Raw genomic sequence first — 13,122 nt, forward strand, 5'->3', positions numbered from 1 at the left:
GAAGTGTCTACAGGTATCCCCCTCAGCTTTCCAAATGTGAAAAAAACATCTGCCTATCTAAAAGCAGTTAGGTAAAGAGTGGGAGGGTGGTTTTTTTTTTGCTGCCCCCCCTCCCCCCCCCCCAAAAAAAAAGGAAAAAAAAGGCAGAAACTCAAGGGACTGAATAGAGAATACAAGCTTGCAGGGAGAAAGTATTAGAGGAAAGGATAAAAACTGGGAAAGGGGTGTGCAGTCAAGAGTATTTAGATGTGGATATCTGGGCAAGGAGGTGTGAGGAAGTGTGGGCTTACCCTGGAAGAAGAAGAAGAAAAAGCAAGCTGGAAATACAGCAAGAAACAGAGAGAACAGAATATGGAGGAGACACTAACAACAAGTTTTAAAAAAAAAACCACTCCTTTTCTTTCTGGGCAGAGCTTCCATGGGAAAGATTTGCATGCAAATGTGTAACCCAACCATGGGTGGTAGGAGACAAACAAAGCTAAATCACAGAAAGTTCATGCAGTGATTTTAAACACCACTTCATAATTTTTGAGCACTTATTTTGCCTTCTCAGAATTCTCCCAACTTAGTGCTTCATCTGTGAAAACAAAAAGAGCAAGAGAATACAGATACTTTTCATTAGACTGATCAGCTGAGCAACTCATAGCTTCTAACTCGTTTTTCTACAAAATTCATATTGTGATTTTGGCGTCATATATGAACAAAGTGAGTTATACAAGCAGTTTCAATGATTTCCTTCAGGACTCAGTTACAAAAATATCTGTAAATTTCAGGGTTTTGTTGAAAATTCTTCAAATGAGGCTGCATTAGTAAGACTAATGAGAACTCCGCTCTCTGACAATGAAGATGTGATATCATCAAGGCTTCCTTCAGAGGTGCCAGCATGTTGTATACTTGACCCTTCACCAGAGCAATTAAGATCTGTTGCAAGATGAAGCTTGTAAGTAAAGTTTTTGTTTTGTTTAATTACATCTGGAAAAGAGCTCAAGTGTCTGAAAGCTCTGTTTAAATAAATTATGCCGTTTGTAAACTTTGCCTTGTTTGTGTCCTTGGACCAGGATGATTACTCTTATAAAAAAGACTTGCAAATGTGACAGGAGCTCTTTGATGTTTCCTTTTGGCATATCCCTATGACTTTTAACAGATAGCTGGAATTTGCAGTCCTTCAAGAGAATATTTACATCCAAGTAAAACCCGGATAATACTTTAACAGGTCTGTGAAAAGTGCTCAAGAGGCAAGAAGGCAACTGTCTTAGATTGACTGCAACATACACATGCACTTGTGCTTCTTTCTTTTACAAGATTCTATAAACACTGTAAAAGGTTTTTGAGTTTAAATCCTACAGTAGTAGTTGTATGTTTTTTTCTGTGAATGATATGGATAAATAGAAAGACCTTGTCTTTCATGCACATGCACTTAACATTAATATTCAAGTTTCATTAGGATCACATAAATGCTGAACACTTAATTCCAGACATTGATGGTTGCAGGATGTTTGCATCTCTATAAATTATGTTCTAGTTAACTTGCTTAAACTTGTGCAGAAAACATGAACATCATGGAATGTTTAATTTTCAGGTCTTTGATTTTTTTTTTACTAAGAATTCACATATTTAAAACACATAAATGCAGACTTGTGAGTCAGGAAATCAAGATAAATATTGGGAGAGTCGATTTATGGTTCCAAACAGATTGCTCTTTCCTCTTTCCTATCTAGTCAAAGAAGTGCACACCAGCTAAAGCAAAGTAACCCTATACTCCCAATAGAATACAAGTATTAATTCTTCACGATTATCACATATTCCAGGGTGAACAGGCATTTGGTACAAATTGCAATAACATTTATTAACTAGAGAGACATGACATTCCATGTGCATGAAAAAACAATATTATCTATCACTCTGGTATTTATTATGTACAGGTAAAAAAAATCCAAAATCCCTCCAAACCAATAGTCCTGTACAAGCAAACTTCCAGTGAAATCCAGAGCAGACAGTCATATCACTTCAAGCTTGTCATAGGAATCTCTTCATGTAAAGTACTTTGGAACTGGAATATTATTGTTAAATCTTTCAAGCTAAGCAAAATTGAATTGAGAGCTCATGACTGTATCTGAAGGGTGACCATTTGTACAGCAAAAATGAGTGTAAATGAACAAAAAGGAGTGTCACCCTTCTCTGAATCCATTCTGTAAGGATACTTCAGCATAGTAGTGCTGTAGATGTCAGCCTTTCACTAAAACCCTAAAGTGTAGCAGGTCTGGTTGCAGTATATACCTTCTGATTTTCTGTCTTAATTTCTCCATGACCCATACTCCTGTTTGTCTACTCACTGGTGCTGATAGCATTGTTTGAAACTATGTCAAACCTTTTTCTATTGTACTGGACCAAAAGCTTGTAACATACTGTGTAGCAAGGTTGATTGGTGACTCAGTGACTTAGTAACAGCCTCTGAAAGTCTTGGTCTGTAGTGTAATTCAGCAGTCTCAGCTGGTAGGTATATGGCAGAGAAATTATCTTTCATTTTACACCACAATAGACTATTTGCAAAGCCACCTTGGTTTTTAAAAAACATGTAATTTAAGCACAGCCCAAGCTTCTACTTAAACTAAACCTACTTTGCTCTGTAAGACACTGCAATCCTCAGTGTGTGATGAGATAATGAAAAACATTGAAGGCCAGGAACTGGCAGGGTCACTCAAGGACTGACTGAGCTATGAAGTCTTTGTTCCTGCTGTCTTGCTGTAGCAAGAGTATGAATCATCTGCACCAAACTGGATGCAGAAGTGATGCTTGTTCACTGCCAGGTTTATGGACATCCCCTCGAAGTCTGAGCATGTTCTGAAAGCAATAAGGACTCGGTAGAGACCCAGCCCTGTCACACGGCTGTGATAATATGCATCACACTCTATATAAGGGGAGAAAAGACTTGTGTAGGTTCCTTAACTCTCATCTCTTCCTCCTACTCTGCTATCATAATTTTCCTTTCATATACTGAATTAAAAATGGGTCTATGCTACCTGCAATTTGTATTGTCTTAGCACATAGAAAACTTTAAGATGAGTCATTGACAACTTAATTTCATTTAACATCAGCTTCTCTGTTTCCAGCTGAAGGCCAATCATCTCCACTGAATTTCCTAAAGTACTTTTATTAGCATGTAAAAGCACTGTCCACTGCCTTGATAGCATAAAGCTTCACAGGCTTGGGCATCAATATTTTACTTACAAAAGAGCCCAAGTGTGAGAAGCCACATTAGAACCCTAGCCTGTGGATACATTTCTACTCTTCCTGAAATGGTACACATCCTCTTTGCTGACCACCAGGGATCATGATGAGGTAACCCTGAGGGATTAGAAATACTACCCAGTGTGAACTAAAATTGCATTATAATGTGTCTGCAGCTGGTGGCATGTCATAGAGTCAGTTTAGACTGGAAAACTTTCTGCAGGGTAGGCACCAATGTCAGCTTTTCAGTATGGCTGCTGTCACTGGGATATGTCAAAATTTTTTGCCCTTTGCAAGACAGCAAAATTGTGGATGTCCAGAGAACAACTCTTTTAAATAAAGCCTGTTGATATAATTTCAGAGGAAAAGTGTGGTTTTCAAGAGTGTTTTTCCAGAAGCTGTGTTGAGAAGTGACTGTCATTTGTTGGCTGTTGCAAGTTAGCAATTGACAGGTTTTAGATGATGAAATCAATGTGGCCCAGTTTCCAGTGGACCAGTGTTTCAAGTTCCTTCAGCATCCTTGGCAGATGGTGGAGGCCTGCTGCCTTCTCTGTGTGGGTTGTTCCTGGAGCTAAGATCCTCTGCCTGACAGGGACAGGGGTGCTGTGCTGGCTGGGACCCACACACAGGCTGACCCGTGAGCCTGTGTGGACAGGAGAGAGGTGAGGGCAGTGGAACTCGTGCTGCAGATCGACTTTCTCCAAGCATTATACTTTGTAAGGACTACATACCTTTGGGCCCTCGTCCTTTCTGTCTGCAGTCAACATTAGCTTGGGTTCAAAAGTTATGAGAGAGAGACAGACAGGTCAGAGTCTGACTGACAGACAGAGAGAGGGCCAGGCAATGTGATCCCATTTATTTCCTTGAGAATAAATGAAAACATACACAAAACTGTAGATTGTATGGTGGAGGGTGGGATTTTCCAAAGCTCCTAGACCCAGCATGGTAACTTTATTTATGCACCTCATCTTAACTCAGATTAAAGGGAATTAGGAACCTAAGTAACAGTTAAAGTCTAACCTAAATGACTGTAATAGGATTTGCTGTATCAATTGATTAGCCTTAACCCCACTTGCTGTATTTAAAATGGTAGATGATAGGAGTTTTGGCACTGATTTTGAAGAGTCTACCATTTCATAAAGCTTATATAAAAGCAATGATGATGCCTGAAAACCTTGAAAAAATTAAAATCACAACATTGTGTCCTAATTCACACTCTGGTAAAAATGTCACTGGGGAAACAAAGCTTTAGATTGCTGACAAACAGTCAGCAATGATGAAGCGATGTTGGTATAAGTTTTCACAGTGGTAAAAATAAATAAAATAAATATTGGGTAAGAGATCCCTCATTTTCTATAGCCAGTTAAAACGTACAGTGTGTCAGAGAAATGTTGCAAAGGCACAATCAAGGCAGGCCTTCATTTGGTTTTCATTACTTTTACGTGCAGGGTGTGCAGCAAAGAGCCATATGTTGTGGTAGATAAGGTGCACTGATACTGTAAGGACCTGTGAGCAAATTCTGGCCGATAACTATTTGCAGCAAGGATTGCAGATGAAAGTAAGCAGAGTGATGAGAAGTAGAGATGTAATACCTTTGTCTGTTGGGCAATGTAAAACTAAGACTGGTATGACTCACTATCAAAATTAATTTCTCCCAGTCAAATGGAAAGCAAATTTCATCAGTGGGACCAATATTTTACTCTCAGGATTTTTTTTCACAGAAAATTTGATTTTAAAGACTAATTAACTTTAAAATGCTATTTCTTTAAACTGTGAACAAGGACTTTTCTATATGTTTTTCAAATAACAAGTTATTTATAATGAATGTAAATAAATCTGTCCAGAGGGCAACCATCCATTTACTGCATTCCAAGATTAAAAAATTTGCTTTCATTTTGTATTGTAAACCCCAAAACCTATGAGAGCATTCTGTGTCAAAATATTTGTACTTGAATTTAAAATGTCAGATGGATATTTAGATACTGTATTTGCACTGACTAGATCATCAGCATTGAACATTTCAGGACAAAAATTCAATCCAAACTGGCAGATCTCTCTACATGCAGATTGGTAATTCTCTGTGAAAGCTTTGAGTTTAAATGAGGAATATGTTCTTCAAAGAAATTATTCTGAGTAGTTTTATTGCGAAACCAAGATGAATGGCTTGATTTTCAAAAGTGCTTGAACTTGCACAAAGTATCAAAGGAGGATATAGGGCTTCTCAAAGTTATGTCTATTGAGAAGCTTAGCTCTAGGAACTTATAAAGAAGTTAGGCAGAGTCTAAGCAGTGCAAATAGTTTGACCCATGTAAATTCTAAGCATTAGGGTATTATTTGCCCATCTCCCTGACAGTAAAACTAAAGCTAATAAATAACATTGCATCATAATTTCTTGCTACTTTCAGGGAAATCCTGTTTACTTTGACCCTTGCCTGCCAAGTGAAACAACATTTGAGTCCTTCAGTGAGATATAAACTTCAATCCAGGTGGGCAATCACTGGGTATTAACTGACTCAGATGAGTTAATAAATGAATTAGGTATTTTTATTCTTGATTTTCTTCACTTTCTTCAGTAAATTTAACTAGAAAAGAATGCTTTCTATATTGCTGATAATAATATTCATAATCTCAATGCAGCACCATTGAAGGAAGCATGCATGAGCCATTTCTATCTTCTGTCAATGTGAGCCATTTCTATCTTCTGTTAATGTTCTCCTTTTTTTTAGTGCATGAAGGTAGCCAGAGGACAGACCTGTCCCTAGGCAATGAAATAAGTCTTCCCTGTGATGTCCTTTCAGCTGTCTGGGCAAGAGAACCCGGCATCGTGTCAGTGAAATTCAATAAAAGGCATGAGCATGGAAGGACTTAAAAGGTAGTTCTGTGCTGTAGTTAATCTGAAAAGATACCTGTGATTCTAAAAAAAAGCATGCAAAAAGGTGAATAATATGCATTGATGGAGCTACTACTATGGTTGATGTTGCTCTGCTCTCTTAGGTTCTGTGCAGATGCAGAATGAGTTTGTCTCTGGCCTCGGGCAGCCAATATGTACATATAAAGACTCAAAAAGAATTAGACAGAGGACAAGAAACCAGTGGAACCATACAGTCAAAATAAGAAGCCTAAATTATTGCATGGCTGCAGCCTAGTTCTAGGGAAGCTTAGAAATGGCCTAGATGAGAGCTTCAAGAGGGGCTGAAAGCAGCAGATTCATTTTCAAGAGCTTTTCCCAACAGTAAGGCAGAATCTGCCCTGCACCAATTTCTAACTCACTGCTAAAGAAATGCTGATGCCATAGGTTAAATAGCCACAGAAAAAAAGTGTTTTAATATGAGGATAAGGATCTTAGGTGTGATGTCACAGATAAATTGGAGTATACAGAAACACACAGAGAGCTAACACTTTCAGATGTGCACAGTATACCAGCCATGTGGGTGGGGTGTGAGCATGGCAAGACTGAATTTGACAAAACCAGAACAAGGTCTCAATAAATGAGACAACCATAATGTGAGTGAGAAAATGAGAAATTCAATCCTGGACACTTTTTTTTAATAATTCACAGAGTGAATTATTAAAAAAAATAAAGGTATGATCTAGCAATGAAGACACAGAAGAGCTTGATGTTCAGGTACAGCCAAAATGACAGGCAGAAGAATGACATCTGCCACAGCAGCAAGGGTTAAGCTGTGAGGATGAGGTTGTTGGCTAATCATTCATCAGAGAAAGCCTGGGAGCCATACAAATATATTAGTTGCCAGATAAATGTCTTGGTTGTGAGAAGTGGATGTGATAACCCTAAAAAAGCATGACCACTTGCATAGAAATAAATGGTATTTGACGTATATCAGGCAGGTATAATTTGATATATATCATGGCAATACAAGCATAAAACAGATCACATACTGTAGTCTATCTCAGAACTGTTACTAGTCATCTCTGTCCTGTAGCAAAGAAATAAGGTATCTCATCTTTGATTTCTAACAGTTATTTCCATCTCACATTAAACTATTTTTAGACTGAGTGGGTAAAAAGTTTTGCTTCCAAACAAAAGTAATACGGTCTTAATGCAGATATCTAGTATGGCCTGTTAATAACCTCCTTTTATCTGGAGAAACAGTCATTCACTCCAGCTTTTTTGTTTGCTTGTTTGTTTTCCTTACATATTCAATGTTTAATTCATCACAAACACCTTGATTATTCATCCTCTTTAATCATCTTCATTCTGTGAGAGAGCCTGGTGAAAAAGTACAGAAACTATGCTTTTAGGACATCTTTACCTGCTATTTCTCTAGTTTTTTAAAAAGCTAAGAAACTTATTTTCTCCCATTTGCAAAGGCTGTGTGTCCTGGCTTTCAATTAAGGCATATTTCTGCAGTCCTGTCTTCAGACTGACTTCCTTGTAAACTTACCATTTTCTGTCTTACAGATCACCCCAGAAAATGTTTCTAAACCAACACCCAGTTATGTAGATTTACACTGAAAAGGTAAATCATCAGAGTATGCTCCTTCTTCACCTTGATTTGAAAATGGTCTATCCTGAGACTGGCACAGGGAGTAGCTCCCTTCCTACTTTGAGGACTCACAGAACCAGGGGCTTCTTTCTTGGCTCTCTGCTGAGATGACAAACTACTGTTCTGGCCCTGACTATGCAGCAGACTCATGTGGTCATGAAGAAGGATTTTATCAGCCCCCTCAGAAGAAAATGAAACAGAAGCAGTAAAATAAGAGCTAAGTTGTTAAAACTCACCACAAACTTAGTGAATAAATAAGCTAAATAAAGAATAAAATCTACAACCTGATCTACCCAAATGTGACTTCTGGTTTAAAAGAGAGACTTTGATTTTGGCAGTTAGGCAAGTTGAGAAAAGGAGGCACTCGGGTACAAAACTAAAACTGGTGATAAACTTTACCAGCAACAACAAACTGAAGAAAGAAAACAGTGTCTTAATAAAACATGTACATCCATTTAAGATCTACAATAGCAAAGAAAATGGGGAGGAAGCTTTTGAACAATCAACTTCATATTAATTAAGGACTGCACTATCATTTAATTTACATATTTCAGATTATGGATATCATCATTATTCCAAGATACAATGCAGATAATTAAGCCTATTTTTTCACGTCCTGTAAATTATCTGTCCACAAAATGCTGAGTTTCTGATTAATTTCTTTTCTATAGCTTTCCAGTGACCCAAATCCTTAATTTTCTTTAAGATCAATATCCTTAGGCTATTTCTTCATACACTACATTTTAAACATGCAAAATACTTTACATGATGTGGACGTGGAAAGGTGAAAGGTTAGCTTCCCATGTACACCCTTCCTAGTTTGTACACCTTACTCTGCTTCCCATCCTTGTAGTGAAAAGGGCCTTTGCGCTTTGGCCATGAGCAAATCAGACTGCTACACCTAAATGACAGATGAAATCTCACTGCAGTGCATTTAGCAGTAATCAGGTCTGAATTCTCCAGGTTCACATGTACACCCTTAGAGACCTTAACAGCCTCTCTAGAATCTCTTAAAATTGGCAATTCACACATGCTTTTTCTTCATATAGTAATTTTAAACAATTTTTCTATGAATAACAGAAGCTTGACTAACTCTAAATTTGTTCTGTGTCTCTTAAACTACTCCAGCTGTGGTTAATTTGATTTTCCTAATCATCAGTAACTCCTAGTGCAGAACCTCCAATTCCTGCCCCACCCAAAGTCTTACCCTGACTTTCCCATTGGGCTCCCCCACTTCAGTTCTTCAGCTCCCTCATCCCAGACCTGAAGCCCTCCTAGACCTGCCCCATCAATCAGATCCCTCTCATGGTGTCACCTTTGCCAACTTACTCCCTGGGCAAGATTTGAACAGGTGGTGTGAGTGTCCTCAGCCACCTGCCTGAAGTGCATAGGCAAGGAAAAAGGATAGGCACAAGTTCAGTGTGTTTCCTCCTTCTCCTCCATCCACCCTCCCCTTACCATATGAATTAAAGGAGTTTGATCTCCTGGGGTCTGCAAGAAACAGAGAAATGCCTTTGAAAGGCACTTCCCTCAAAACCACATGCTGAGGGAGGCCTGGATCACCAGAATTTCACCTTCAAGGCAGGAAAGGAAGCTGGAGTGGCCTGAAGTCTACAGGTGTCACAGCTTCTCCTGGAAGCTGCAGGGACTTCAAGTCCCCACTGGGGCACCGGACAGCAGTTTGACAGGGAAGCAGTGTTAGGAGCAAATAATTTTGCCAGAAGCTTTTATTGTCAGATTGCAAGGTAGGAGAATTATTGGGCTACTGACTTGGTGCACAGCTAACCAAGAAGTCTGGGGAAGCTGAACTTTTTTTACAGCTCCAAAAAAGCCGATTTACATTAGAATGTGTGATTACACAGCACATGGTTAAAGAATAACTTGAGAAAACAAGCCTTGGTCTCTACAAGGAAATTGGAATAGTGTTCATAGTTCATAATTCACCTGCATAATTGGCCATAGGGGCTTTCCTGCCCCTTCCCCTGGCCGTGTGCTGTAACATCACAATAGTCTTCCTATAGTCCTTGTTGGAAGTTAAACTTCTCCTCTGAGTGATGAAGCACTCAGGCAATGCCAAGATTTGTCTTTATTTAATGTATTTAAAGAACTAATCCAAATCACTTTGAGTCTGGACACAAACTTTTTATTCAAATGCCAAAAATACTAATGGAAAACAATCTATTCTGAGGGTGCCAAAGGTGAAGACCCACCGAAATTTATAATGGAGAGCAGTACATTTCCATAATGGTGAACATCTAGTTTTACTTCTGAAACAGAAAACTCAATTCTGGAAAAGGAGGAGCCCAAGCATTTGGATAGCAATCTTATTTCTGTTGCCAAGAATATTTGTGTTGGAGTGTTGACTAAGGAATTATAATTTAATATTTCTTAGTCACAATGATTTCCAGTTGCCCCTGTATTTCAAGCACCACCTAGTGGATCTATTTTAAAGCTACCAAAACAAAAGAAAGGAGCAAAATATTTTTTCAAGGTATGAATAGCAGCTGTCAGCCTCCCCTCTTTAAAACTTGCTATTTGATTGCTTGTTCATAGCAAGTCACAACAGTGATTTAGTGCTTGAAAAACACTAAGTTAATAGAAGTGAACAAGTACTGCTTAGTATGCACAAAATTTGGCTCTTACTGGGGCTTAGTGTAGGACATTCTCTTCCCAATTCATTATGCCCAGAACATTAAGATGGATATGTCCTTTAATTTTCAGAATTTATTGAGTAAAGAAAAATAAACTTCTTCCTCTAAATGGAAGCAAGTGAGAAAGACTGAGTAGTCATTATTTTAATAGGGGAAAATAACTAACCTAAGAAAGAAGGTACTTCTAATCTTGTTCACCAGGCAGTCAAATGCGGCCATATAATTATGTAAGCATATAATTTTTAAAATGCAGTATATTAAGCTTAGAGACACTTGATAGATGTCCTATCTGAGCAATTACCTACAACAAATATAACATTAATCAATACACTGTTTGTTAAAATTTTTATTCTTTTGCTGATTTAATTTAGAGGGATGGTTACTTATTTAAAATTCTGTATTTGATCTGAGCAGCACATCTTAATGTATATAATTCATGCATTACATATTACCTATGAAAAGCATTTTTTTGCAAGACCTCAGAATTATTGTTGCAAGAAACTGAGATTTGATTGAAAATAATAAAAACTGGGATCTTTAAAGTGATGGGTGATCAGCCTAAAGTAAACTAAGTTTACCTTGACACAGGACTGGGACCAAACCTTGAGTGCCTTGTCTAATTAGGGAGCTTAATTCCAGACCTTGCAGTTAAGATCAGATAATAGAAATGGCCATGACTAGGCAACTAAAATAGAAAGAATACTGTGAAGTGTCACTGTAAGAGAAAGCCTGTCATGCCAGAATCAGCATGAGCGTTTATAAGATGCAGGTACTGATCTCAAAGATCAAAACAGCTGAAAACAGAAATCAGTGAAGTAACTGAAAGTAAAAACCACTGCTTAGAAAAAAATAATCCTGAGCTGTCTTCCCTGTAAACACTTCTGAGTGGACCAGAATTAATGGTGTTGGTCCAGCAGCTGATCAGACTTTTGGTTACATAAGTTAAAGAAAAGCTTTAAAAATATGGACAGCCTTTATATCTGGAAAGAAATATAGCAAGGATTGTATATCTCTCTTTGATGAGGCTGTTAAAATAAAAATGGCTCACAATAGCCAATGGCTTATGTGTTCCATCATCTAATTAGCTATTTCATCTGTATTTTATATTTATTCATTCAATTAATCTATATTTAGGGAAAAAGAACGGTCTTAGTTCTAACTTTGGTATATTGAAAGTACTTCTATGCATTTTACACTGAACTCAGAGTCTAGATTTAACTTTGTATTTTACAGGAAGGCATGACTGGAAATAAATCCATTCTTGTAAGTAACACAGAGCTACAAGCAGAGATAAAGAACAGACATTTGTAATTAATGAGGAAATGTAGTTACTATTGGTTGACTGAATACATATGATGAATGTACTATGTACCAATCAACACAATTTAATCTTTATTTTGAAATTGCCTAAGTTGGTTTGGTCTGTATGTGGTACATTACAAGATATCTCTGCTTTAAAACAGAATTTAACTTGCACTCTTCCTACATATACTAAAGGGGGAATCCCATTTTGGTGCCTATTTGTTCATGGTATTCTTTTGTAAATATCCAGATATTTAAATATAAATAAAACAAATTTATTTTGTGCCTAAATAATGTGGTATAAATACCTTAATCCTGGGGATGCTGAGTGGCTGTGCTGACAAAATAGGTGGATGCCTTACAGATTTCGAAGAAAACAAAACTTCTTCCTTTCCCAGATTTTTATTACTTTAGAGGGGTGCAAACACAAAACATCAAATGTTCTGATTCACAGATCTCATTCTGACAACGTTAACAGAGAGCTCATCTTGCATAGACATCCCTTTATAGACAGCAGGCTCTAGACACAGGGTTTGGAGAGAGGGATAGTTTTAATTCTCTCCAGACCTTTCAGAGCAAGTGAGCTTGGAGCTAGTGCTGGAGATAACCTTCCAGTCCCTCTTCTTCTGCTTAGCAGCTGACAACTACAGCACTGTGCTGTACGGCTCTTAAATCTGACTGCTAAGCAAACCTCACAGCAAAAAAGCATCTAGGAAAAAAATGCAAGCACTGCTGAGAGAAGGGTTTTAGAAAGTTCTGTAAGGTTATAAAATTGATGAAAATTTCCCAAGTTTAGAACTCAGATTAATGGAATGGGATGTGGTATGGATGCTGGGAGCAGAGCCAAACCACTAATTTTACCAAAGACAAAAGTTGCAAGACTTCTTGAGCAAGAATGAAAACCAGAGAATCCTGTGAAAAAGACCCAACTTTCTGCCATTTCTGAAAAAAAAACCAAAAAACACTAAAGGTTATAGGGGAAAAAAGAAATACGGCCCTGCTGTGACATGAAGAACCAGGCAGGAAAAAACATTTCATTTATCTAATAAAATAATCAAGAGTGCAGGAGTCAAAATGATGCAGTCACTTGCAGAATAGGACTTCAGAAAAGTTTACAGGTATTTTCCACCACGGCAGACAAAAAAATCACAATTAAGGTGGTAAAATTGTGCACCCTTTCCATAATGTACTTAATACTTCTTTTCCAAAATAAGAACCAAAGCAAAATTATGCAGCAGGTGACTGTCTCAGCAAATGCACATTATGTCTCACTTTGTTTTAACTACAATGATTATTCTTCAAGATAATGTCTGAGGTGGAAATCACACAGTTTATCTTTGACATAATAATGGAATTGCTCCTGACAATTTTCCTTGACCATCAGGAAATTATGAAGTTAAACTAAAACTAGAGAACAGCACTCTGTGCATATT

Source organism: Molothrus ater, chromosome 1 (assembly GCF_012460135.2).
Source record: "Molothrus ater isolate BHLD 08-10-18 breed brown headed cowbird chromosome 1, BPBGC_Mater_1.1, whole genome shotgun sequence".
NCBI classification, from domain to species: Eukaryota; Metazoa; Chordata; class Aves; order Passeriformes; family Icteridae; genus Molothrus; species Molothrus ater.